Here is an 11,937-nt window from a genome sequence, read left to right on the forward strand (position 1 = left end):
CCAACGTGGCAACACCCTATAAAGATGTTAGTATTTACTTGTAGGGCTGAGTTATAATAATAAGATTAGTTTTCCTAAGAATGATAGGAAATAATCTTGTCCATTCATTTTAAAATTGAATGGTTGAGATTAGATTAGAGAGATCATCAAGTGTAAAACAAGGGTAAGGGCATAATAGGGATAACACATTTGTTGACTTTCTCTCTCCACATGCAAGGTACATGTCAAATTCCTCCATCATTTTAAAACATCCATAACTTTTTTATATAACATTTTTTTAAAAAACAATTTCACCATAAAAACGAGTGTTTTTTTATCTTTTATATGAGTACCATATTGCTTTATAAAAATTAAAAAAAAAAAATCGTGGGTTTTTACAAATTGTGTTTTACTATAATTGTGTTATACAAGTGTGTTTTATTTTTTCACAGTGTTTTTTTGCATTGTGTTTTTTTACATTGTGTTATTTAATTGTGTTTTCATTGTGTTTTTGTCATTGTGTTTTTATTTTCATAGTGTTTTTTCCATTGTGTCTTTTTCATTGTGTTTTTCATAGCGTTTTATTTTCCGGCGAAATTTCCGAAGACTTTTCCGGCAAGGTGGTGGCGGTGGGTGTAAGAGATAAGTGAAAATTTAAGTGGGTTTTAATTAAGTGAGTTTTTAAAATTAAATTAAGTGAGTTTTCAATATTAAAGTATTAGACAAAAATACCCTCCTTCCTAACTTTTTAGGAAAATCAAATTTCTTATTTGATCATTTCTCTTTACTTGCATTATAAGACATAATTATCACATAAATTACAGTAAAAGATAAGTAAAACATAACTAAAAATAATTATAATATAATTTAAACATACTTAATATAACTAATCCCAATAATCAGAGTCGGTATATCATGCGCATCTCCCAAGAGTTATGCCATTGATCATCAAAGTCGTTATTGTGTTGGCTTAGGTATTTATACAATAATTTTCATTTAAAGAAAAACTTGGCGATTAGTACCCATAATATATCACCGACTAGGAGAGAGGTGAGGAATCTCACCATTTTCTAGATGACTAGACGAGATTTAGTTAATATCTCGTTGACATGGCAAGAGGCGAGGAATAATGTGAATTCTTCGCTGACTAGACGAGGAATGAAATGGACATTGTCTATATACTGAAGCAATTGGTCATAATTTGGTAAAAGCTACAGTCAAAGTTTATTTTTGTAAACTTTGGTTGTCAAATGCCCATTCTTGTGAACCAATTCTTGACCAATAATAAAATATTTTTAAACGATTCATCAACAATTGATAATCAAGTACAATTTCTTTAAAACAACTTTTTTCTTAGCCAAATGGCTGAACGAAACTGTAACTTTAGTATGGTTTTGATGCTGGATTTTGTGATAAATAAAGAACAAGTATGCAACAAGGGTTCACTTTTATTATTGAATACCGAAATCAGAGCGTACATTACTTGAGATCTAAACGATCTCTTATAACGTTAGCCAAACGGCTTTATTTTAAATAAAATCAAAGAGTAATGCGGAAGACTTGGTAGCTGAAAACACGCATCTGCATGAGGAACCGACGCGCTGCATGTTAAACCTTAGACAAGTGAATCAAGAACACCAAACACGATATTGCATAAAACGTTTATGCAACTCTTTTCATTAATAAGAAACAAGAACAAATACTTTCTACTCTCTCTCTCTACCCTACTAGAAATAAACATTTTGATAGGTTTATATAAAACCCACAATTCTAATCTTACTCAAACTAGGAAACATAATTAAACTAGACCTCTAATTTATTTAATAATAAATAAAAGATAACTATGACACCAAGTTATTCAACTTGGTCCCTGAACTTTGGATCTCCACCAAACCGCCCCTTGAGATCTTTCGTACCACCCTTATACTTTTCGTATTAACCATTCGGGTCCTTTAAGTTGGTGTTGCTCCAAGTTTTACACTCCCTCTCAATACCAACTTCCATTGTTCCTCCAAGATCCTTCACACCTTGTAACGCTCGCACTTCCTTGAGCTTGATTCTTGGATTCGACTTTATAACACTCACCGATGGACTCTTTTTCCTGTTGACAAATAAGTTAGTTTCGAGATTACCGCTGTTTAGAACTGCATCACCCGTTTTCAGATGGGAAACGTCTTTTGCTTTCTTAACTTCATGACCAACTATCATGGTACTTAAAGCAATTCTTCCATATTCACTTGATGCATGCTCCCTCTCGAACTTAACTCCTTCATTTGTTCGTTCATTCGGATCACCCGAACTTTGCATGAACCTCATGCACACTCCAACATCAACTTTGTTGGTTTGTTGATCTTCAACGTTTTCTGTTCCACCATGACAACTCGTAACATGAGACGGAACTACCTCCTCGTGCACTTAATTCAACACGATTTCTTTCTCGTCTTGTTCGGTTACTATCACGGTTACGTCTTGATCAACCGTACTTTCTTCTTCAACCAAGATTTCCTCGTCATCTAGATTCAAAATAACAATAGATGATTCCAAGGTTACCTTTAACGAATTTGACTCTGGCACTACTTCCTGACTTGTCCACCAACAGTAGCCTTCTTCAAACCATTCATCTACCAGGTTCGATTTGAATTCGGTATCAACTGTGTATTTTCCTTGAACCCCGACCATATTAGCCTCCACATCCCACGGTTCTTCTTCTCTAACGACAGCTGCATTACCTTCCTCCCTGGATTCTCGACAATACCTTGCCATATGCCCTTTTTGTCCACAGTAATGGCACCTAAACGGAAACTGTTTTGGTTGATACCTTGATTCCTTGTCTCGGTTCTCTTCGTCCGATGAATCTTCTTCAGAGTTGTCATCTCGACCCTTTCGGTTCCATTCTCTCTTCTTGTGTCGGTCATGTTTCTCGTTCTCCCGATATTTACTCTTACCTTTCTTGCCATAACGGTTATGATTTTTACTAAACCGATGCTTCTCCTATCTTCTGACATACAAGGCTTCGCTCTCGGTTTTAATCGACACGCCGGCTAACTGTTTTGCCAAGGCTTCTTGTCCAGCAAGAATATTCTTGAACTCGGTTATACTCGGTTGGGTCGCCCACCCTTGAATAGCGGTAACAAAACTACAATACTCCGGCCTTAAACCGTGGATGAGTATCCGCTTCATACGAGCATCGCTAACCCGAGACAGTGGATCGACTTCTCCAATCTCGCGACACAAATTCTTTACTTTGCGAAAATATTGTGCGATCGGAAGATCTCCTTAGGAAATCGTCATCAACTCACCTTCGACTAGTTGCAATCGAGCATCGTTCTTCTTCGTGAATAAGGTCTCTAGCGTATCCCACACTTGCTTTGGGTATTCGAGATCTTAAATGTGATTAAGAACATCTTCATCCACCGTTGTCTTGATAATAAACATTGCTTGACCCGCTTTCACCTGCCACTTCCCGATACTACCGTTAATATCGTTTGCGGGTTGTCTCGTCTCGGTACCGTTCGTTACCTGCCAAAGATCTTGACCTTGAAGATACGATTTAATGCATGTTGACCATTGTTTGTAGTTACTCTGGTTCAACTTCTTAATTCCTCCTACAACTTGGAGTTCTGCCATCATTTAGAATTCTTGATCGGGGATGTGTTCTTGTTATGACCAAAATCTCACTCTAACTAAACTTTGAATTATTTAACAAGTTGTGCCGCAAAAGGCAAAATCCACCGCCTTGTTTGGACTCCCGTCGCAAAGTATAACTTGCTTTTCTTGGTTATCGTGGACCCCAAATAAACACACACAAGAAGACAAAATACAAAGAATTAAGTCTTGTTTTTCTTTTGTAATTCGAAGAGCAGCAACAACAAATCTAAACCACAAACAGTAATAATATAATTCTTTTACTTGCTTTGCGATTGTACTCCTCAATAGTAACCGTATATTATTTTCCTTCAATTAGTAACTTGCTTTTGGAAACGTACGGTAGATGGCTCTCCGTCGACCTCCGGTTTTCTTCTTGTAGCGATTCTTGAACCGTGCTTTCCCGTATCGGTTTCTTGGCTTCTTATGCCTTTGATTGGAAACTACTACTTCAATCAAGACTTGCCGCCGATCCGAAACACGAGCCTAATTCGTTAGGCTCTGATACCACTTGTTAAACCTTAGACAAGTGAATCAAGAACACCAAACACGATAATGCATAATACGTTTATTCGACTCTTTTCATTAATAAGAAACAAGAACAAATACTTTCTACTCTCTCTCTCCACCCTACTAGAAATAAACCTTTTGATAGGTTTATATAACACCCACAATTCTAATCTTACTCAAACTAGGAAACATAATTAAACTAGACCTCTAATTTATTTAATAATAAATAAAAGATAACTATGACACCAAGTTATTCAACTTGGTCCCTGAAATTTGGATCTCCATCAAACCGCCCCTTGAGATCTTTCGTACCACCCTTATACTTTTCGTATTAACCATTCGGATCCTTTAAGTTGGTGTTGCTCCAAGTTTTACACTGCAACTGGAGTTGGGATCAGTTTTTATAACTCACTCGATTGGTAAGTTTTCTACTTCACTCCTGATAGAGTCGAACAACACCGTTGACAAATAACGTTCCCCGAAGCTAGGAAAAATAACCTGGTACATTTTTTAACAATCCATAAAGGGACATGTAAAAGGATTGAATCTTGAAACTGTGAGCTGATGGAGACTAAGATCATCTTACCACAATGAGCTTTCCTTCATATTCTGGTCGCTTTGCGAGTTTAATGGCGGCAGCAGCAGCTGCCCCGGATGATAACCCAACCTACACGCGTCCCATTTACAATAAATCAAGATATTTATATTTGTAACAATCTTTATGAAAGATGATCATACCAGTAAACCTTCTTTCAGTGCAAGAAGCTTCGCAGTTTCAATGGCTTCTTCACTACTTATCTGACGAGCGTTTCATAAACATAACGCGTTCATAACTGTAATTCATTTACTATTGATTACACAAAAATCAAAATTGCAGCTTAAATGATTATGCTCACCATTATAACTTCATCTAGAATGCTGACATCCAGAACAACAGGAATAATACCAGCACCAATTCCTTGAATATAATGAGGTCCTTATCATCCAATACAAAATCAAAATCAAAATTAATAAGGAATTAAGCATATAAACATAACACATGATTAAGGATTATGATTAAGTTAAATACCACGTGTCCCTCCATTTAGAATAGCACTTTCACTCGGCTCAATACCGTATATCTAAACTCAAATTATGCAATCAATAACCAAACTAAATTAGCTCACCAAAAACCCTTAGAAAACTTTAACATTGTGAAATCAAATCACCTTAATACTCGCGTTTTTTTCCTTAAGATACTTCCCCACGCCGGTCAAGGTCCCACCCGTCCCTATCCCAGCAACGAAAGCATCAACTTTCCCTTTACACGCGTCCCATATCTCCGGTCCAGTAGTTTCATAATGAATCTACAAGGTTACAGTTACAACACTTCAAATTTCATAATTCCCATAGTCTTTTGATTTTAAAAACATATTAAAGAAATACCTTTGGGTTAGCCAGATTATCAAACTGATTAAGGAAATAACTATTGGGTGTTTTCTCTACTATTTCTTCAACTTTTTGCATTTGTCCCTCTACGCCCTTGGATTAATCAGTTAAAACCAACTCTGCCCCAAAAGCTCGCAAAACGATTCTTCTTTCCATGCTAAACTTACATTGCATAACTAGTATAAGTCTGTAACCTTTAGCTGCTGCAATGAAGGCCCACCCGATTCCAGTATTGCCTGCTGTCGCCTCAACAAGCACCGTCTTCATTAACACATTCTAATTAATAACTTAGCATCAACATTATGTTATATTAATAGAATATTATCTAACCTTCCCAGGAGTAATAAGACCCTTATCTTCTGCATCTTTAATCATACTTAATCCAATCCTATAATTTTTTGTTCAAAATGAAAAAAGTTATATATAAACAATAAAACAAATACAAAGAAAGAAAGAAAACTGACCTGTCTTTTACACTGGAGCAGGGTTCCATAGATTCTAACTTGGCAGCAATGCGCGCACCGCAACCGTCAGCAATCTTGTTAAGATAAACCATAGGTGTGTTTCCTATCAACTGCACATTATGAGAATAACATCTAACTAATTTGAATTAATGGGAAAATAACGTGTTCAAGTTTTTAAGGAATGGATTTACTTCGATAACGTCTTCTGCTATTCCAACGCTGAATCCCATGTTTCTTTGAGGTTACTGAATGATGAATGATTAAAAGGAAGATGTAAGCTCCTTGTAATAACTTAAAACATAAGGCCATGCATAGTGGGCAGCAATTAGGGGCAAATAGGGGCGATTTTTCCATGCATAGTGGACTGAACGACACATATTGCAGATCGTCTCATTTTATAGCCCCTACACTACACAAAGCCTAACTATATTTGTTTGACCACAAGAGTCAAAACTGTAATATTTATTTTTATTTTTGATACAAAAGGAGTATAATAGTTGATTACCACAAACATGAAACACGTGGTATGTTTCTTTTCACCATGTGACATGCAAATTTCTAGTGTGCGTCTCATATTAATTTCAGTTTTAAGAATGTCACAATCAAGAAGTCTGATTCAGTAGACTCAATTAATTGTGTTATTCAAAACAACTTCTATTTTTTATAAAAATCACATTATCTCAAAATCCTTAAATTTGAAGTTGGAAGAACTTAATAATACAGTAATGATAATAATAATCAAAGTAACTGGTATTCATTATGAGCTAACAACTGAATTACTAAGAATCAAAAGTAAGTAAAAATAAGTGGTACCTTAATGACAATTTCTTTTGCTAGATAAAGACCAATATTCTGTGACACAGGGAAATGTGGTGGACTCACTGAGTACTTATATTACTTGGGCTGCATGCAGCTGTGGTTACACGTGGTTGATACCTTGGCAGGCTGGTTGGATAAAATTTTTATTTGAGACAGCTAATCACTATTTTAACCTTTTATGCTCATTCTTTTATTTTATTGACTAGTTTTTTAGCAACGTGAGGCACACCAACTATTTAAAATTTGTTATTTTAAGTTTGTAATCATCACATGCATTTCTTCATTTGGTAGCAATGTGATGAGGCGTTTAGGATATATAATTTCAAAAAACCTTCTATAAACAATAGTTAAACATTGGACATATATGTTAGCAATCAATGCCTTAGCCATTTCACCGCTTTTCTAGTTTGTTTAGAGTGTGCACTCCAATTTTATAAGGAGGTGGACTTCTGATTTTATATATAGACTCGGGAGGTTCCGGTGCACCCCTACCTTCAACGTAAATCCGCCCATGGAGTCGATGGAAGCAAACATGTTAAAAGGTGAGACCATTTTATTAGTTGGATGAATGTTGGCCATACAATAAAATGGAAGCTGCGCGTTTTTTTTTTCTTCTTGTTCTTAATTTCTATGTTGAGAACGATGTTTTCTACTAATATTAAATCAAGGGTTAGCGTTACACATAAACCATGAAAATCGATAATTGATATTTGCATTATTTCACCACGGCAACATAAAACCACTCATCTATAAGCGGCAAACCTACATAGTACATACAAATGTATAGGCCCTCTACAATAATTTATGAGTAAAGTGTCATTTTCATTTTGTGGTTTGACAAATAATGCGAATTTAGTCCAGAAGTTTATTTTTTTCATATGGACCATTCATGTTTTCCAATTCTTGCCAATTACACACTAACGTGAAACCATTGAGCCTAATCATAGGCGGGTCAGTTGGCTGACTCTCGATATTTGAGCAACCAAGGACGCCCCTCGTGGCCTCGAAAGATGACATGTGGCAATGATATCAGTGTGGTTCTATACTCAGACAAGTTGGAACATCACTTAAAACCCATAATGTTCTTAAAGGTGACATGTTTAGTTGCTAGAATAAAATGTCTATAGACCAGGTCCAGGTGAACATGTTTAAAACTTGGCGTAATCGGCCCAGGTGAAGGATCAGGATGATTTGGGGTGAAGATGGTTGTTGCATGCATGCTGGGATCACCTTTCTTAAGCCAATATTTATGCGGGTAGCCAACATTGTTCCTCGGTGTGCTGGTGCGGATGCGAGATACGTGCACAAGGAGGTGCAATGGTTATGGTTGTGGGGAAATGTGACGGACCAATTGTTTGATGATAGGTATTTCTAAGTTTAAACTTGGGTGTTTGTGTTTATTGGCTAGTGGGTCTTCATTGGGAATCGCCTCTACGGATAAGGTGTACATGCTTAGATGTGTTTTCACAATGTCATCAAATGTATCACTGACATAGTCACAGAGAGCTGGTGTCGCTCTCCTAATGAATCTGACATGACTAACCAATGACTCACATCATAAGCGGGACGAACTGGCTGACTCTTAAGTAACCAGGGCGCCACACGGGGCCGAAAGATGATTTCATGACAAACGGATCACTTAAATACAAAGATGAACGATTGAAGTTGTACTTGTTTGTACATTTTAAAGGATCTCTTATGGCTTACATGTAACGGAAAGGTAAGTGTCACCAACTTTCAACATTTGTAGCATTTGGAGAGCACGAAATATTAAAGCTTTCAACAACCATTAGTCACGGTTACAACTGAAGAATAAAAGCAAAAGGCTTTCTTTGGGTGAAAAATTGAGCAAAATTTGATGTTGTTTCGCCTTTGTAATATAATGTAGGTTTTACTCACTAGTTCCTGGCTGTGGTTCAAAAAAAATTTCAGCAATTTTTTGGGCCTGTTTCGACATGATGACATGTATTTATCATTAAAACGAGAAGAGTGTTAATGGTTAAGTGTGCATTCATCAGATCTTGAGGTTTATTGTGTAATGTAGCGTTTGTCCATAGTAACTTACCAATCCTTAATAATAAGTCCAAATGTATTATAGATCCCGATTATGACAAAATGTACCAAAACCTAAACGGAAATTCGGGTGGAACAGAATGGAGAAGTTAATTTAATTATGACATATGTTGGGTAGTGCCTGAGCTACTTACAAATAAAAGCTAAGCATAAAAAACCCTCTGGATATATACGACAACTGGAACACTAATCGTGGAACGACACCATTTGGGTAATGGCCGATAGATTGACAAAGTCAGCTCACTTTTTACAAATGAAGAAAACTTTTGGTTGAATAGATTAGCAAGGTTATATGTAGATGAGGTGGTATCATGCCATGGTGTAACCAATTACCTTTCGAGCATTAAGGCTATTTCGTTCGAAGCATTGTATGGCAGGAAATGCAGGACTCCGGTCCCTGCTCTTGATCCAGTCTCGTTTTTTTTTTCTTTTTTCATTTTTGAAGTTTTTTTTTGTATCAAGTTGGGCATGATTAACACCGATCCTACAACTTAATGAGGGGTGTTAAATATAGATACTTATATTTGGTTATTATGGTTTATTTGTGTTCAGCTGCAGGCCCACCATTAGGTTTATTTAAGGTTTGTTTCTGGCTTCTGGTTTTCTGTATATCTAGTGTTTAACCTCCATTGTGAAAATCCAATTCAGTTAATATAAAACAGTTTCTTAATAATCAAATATTTTTAAACTGTTCATCAACGATTCGGTTGATAATATAAGTTCCTTAAAACAAAACAATATATTTATTTCCCAGCCATATGGCTGAACCATTATAACTTTGGTCTGTTTTTTAATCTATGCACCATCATACAACCCGCCTAGTAGTCAACGACTCACTCGATTGGCAAGTTTTCTACTTCACTCCTCACAGAGTCAAACAACGCCGTCGACAAATAACGTTCCCCGAAGCTAGGAAAAACAACCTGGTACGTTTGTTGGAAACAAAGTTATACACAATACAAACGCATAAAAGAATAACATATTTAGATCATCTTACAACAATGAGTTTTCCTTCATATTCTGGTCGCTTTGCGATTCTAATGGCTGCAGCAGCAGCTGCCCCGGACGATATCCCCACCTGCACGCACCACGTGTACAATAATAATGTAACCGACAAATCAAGAAACATTCTATAAGAAAGATGATCATACCAGCAAACCTTCTTTCAGTGCAAGAAGCTTGGCAGTTTCAATGGCTTCTTCGCTACTTATCTGAACAAGGTTTCAAAAACATAACACGGTTGTCACTCGTTAATTATGTTTATGCAGAAATAAAAATTGCAGCTTAAACGCTTTTTTTTTTTTATGCTCACCATTATAACTTCATCTAAAATGCTGACATCCAAAACATCAGGAATAACACCAGCACCAATTCCTTGTATCTTATGAGGTCCTTCATTATCCAATACAAAGATAATAATAATAATAATAATAATAATAATAATAATAATAATAATTACCAGGGGTTCCTCCGTTTAGAATAGCGCTTTCAGTTGGCTCAATACCGTATATCTAAACTCAAATTATGCAAACAGCAAATTAGATTAGCTCAAGAAATACCCTTGGAACAGATTAATATTTTGAACGCAGATGACCTTAATATTCGCGTTTTTTTCTTTTAGAAACCTCCCCACTCCCGTCACGGTCCCACCCGTCCCTATCCCAGAAACAAAAGCATCAACTTTCCCTTCACACGCGTTCCATATCTCCGGTCCAGTAGTCTCATAATGAATCTACAAAGTTACAATTATAGCACATTATCACTTCATATTTCATAATTCCAACGAGCTTTTCATTTTAATAACATAACGAAGAAATACATTTGGGTTAGCCGGATTTTCGAATTGCTTAAGAAAATAACTATTTGGTGTATTTTCTACTATTTCTTCAACTTTTTGTAAAAGTCCCTCTATGCCCTTGGTTGCATCAGATAATACCAATTCTGCCCCGAAAGCTCGCATGACAATCCTTCTTTCCATGCTATATGTAGATGGCATAACTATTGTAAGTCTGTAACCTTTAGTTGCAGCAATAAAGGCCAGCCCGATTCCAGTATTACCACTTGTCGCCTCAATAAGCACCGTCTTCATTTAAACAATTTAAATCAGTATTTTTGCATCAAATTTATATTATATTAAAAGTGATTTATCTAACCTTTCCAGGAGTAATTAGACCTTATCTTCTGCATCTTTAATCATACTTAATGCAATCCTATTTGTTCAAATTCAAAAATAGATAACTGAATAAATAAAAAGAAAGACTGAACAAACTAACAGTTGAAACGAACATAAAGCAAGAAACTTTACCTGTCTTTTACACTGGAGCAGGGTTCCATGGTTTCCAACTTGGCAGCGATACGCGCACCCACAACCGTCTACAATCTTTTTAAGATAAACCATAGGTGTGTTTCCTATCAACTGCATATTATGAGGGATAAAAGTGTAAGATTATTTCAAAAATCTGAATTAACGTGAAATTAACGCATTCAAGATTTTTAAGAATGAATTTACTTCGGTAATGTCTTCTGCTATTCCACCGTTGGATCCCATGTTTCTTTGAGGTTACTGAATGATGACTAGAGGGAAAAAGTTAGCACCAAATATGCAAAATATGAAGTGAAAACAAATATATAAAGGCCCTATATAATCTAAAATTGACAGGCAACAATATTGTCAAAATACTAATTTAATTATCATCAATCTCATGAATTCTACTTATGTTCCATAGATGTAGTAATGTTTTTACTTCTAAAGTCAAAAAAACTAGTACTTTTCAAGTTAATTTCAGTATCAAGAAAGTCAAACAGATACAGCTACAAAGAAACCATAAAGTCAAAATCAAGAAACCTGATTCATTAGACCCAATTAGCCCAACAATATCCATTAATTTACAAAACCCAGAACCCAAATATAGATATAAACTTGAGCAACAAATTTTCCCAAATTCAATACACACACTCATTAGCTAAAATCAGTAAGTTCTTATATTGTAGCATCAAAACAACTTTATTATTAAAAAAA

The 11,937-nt window shown here is 35.8% G+C and overlaps 2 pseudogenes across 2 annotated transcripts; both read right to left on the reverse strand.

Annotated features, from left to right (window-relative positions):
* Positions 1 to 4,866: 4,866 nt before the first annotated feature.
* On the reverse strand, positions 4,867 to 6,326 carry LOC143539486 (cysteine synthase-like; annotated as a pseudogene). The gene is made up of 8 exons (XR_013136454.1): positions 6,218 to 6,326; positions 6,027 to 6,136; positions 5,893 to 5,950; positions 5,560 to 5,823; positions 5,343 to 5,480; positions 5,204 to 5,255; positions 5,031 to 5,110; positions 4,867 to 4,932 (listed from the first exon to the last, which is right to left on the reverse strand). The product of XR_013136454.1 is annotated as a cysteine synthase-like (transcript).
* A 3,173-nt stretch (positions 6,327 to 9,499) lies between these two features.
* LOC143539485 (cysteine synthase-like) lies at positions 9,500 to 11,481 on the reverse strand (annotated as a pseudogene). The gene is made up of 10 exons (XR_013136453.1): positions 11,428 to 11,481; positions 11,224 to 11,334; positions 11,072 to 11,128; positions 10,738 to 11,001; positions 10,513 to 10,650; positions 10,378 to 10,429; positions 10,231 to 10,310; positions 10,070 to 10,129; positions 9,916 to 9,996; positions 9,500 to 9,841 (listed from the first exon to the last, which is right to left on the reverse strand). The product of XR_013136453.1 is annotated as a cysteine synthase-like (transcript).
* Between the last annotated feature and the right edge of the window lie 456 nt (positions 11,482 to 11,937).

The sequence above is a fragment of the Bidens hawaiensis genome, unplaced genomic scaffold (assembly GCF_021521415.1).
Source record: "Bidens hawaiensis isolate Kalapana, Puna unplaced genomic scaffold, B.hawaiensis_p1.1 tig00011896_1, whole genome shotgun sequence".
Classification (NCBI taxonomy): Eukaryota; Viridiplantae; Streptophyta; class Magnoliopsida; order Asterales; family Asteraceae; genus Bidens; species Bidens hawaiensis.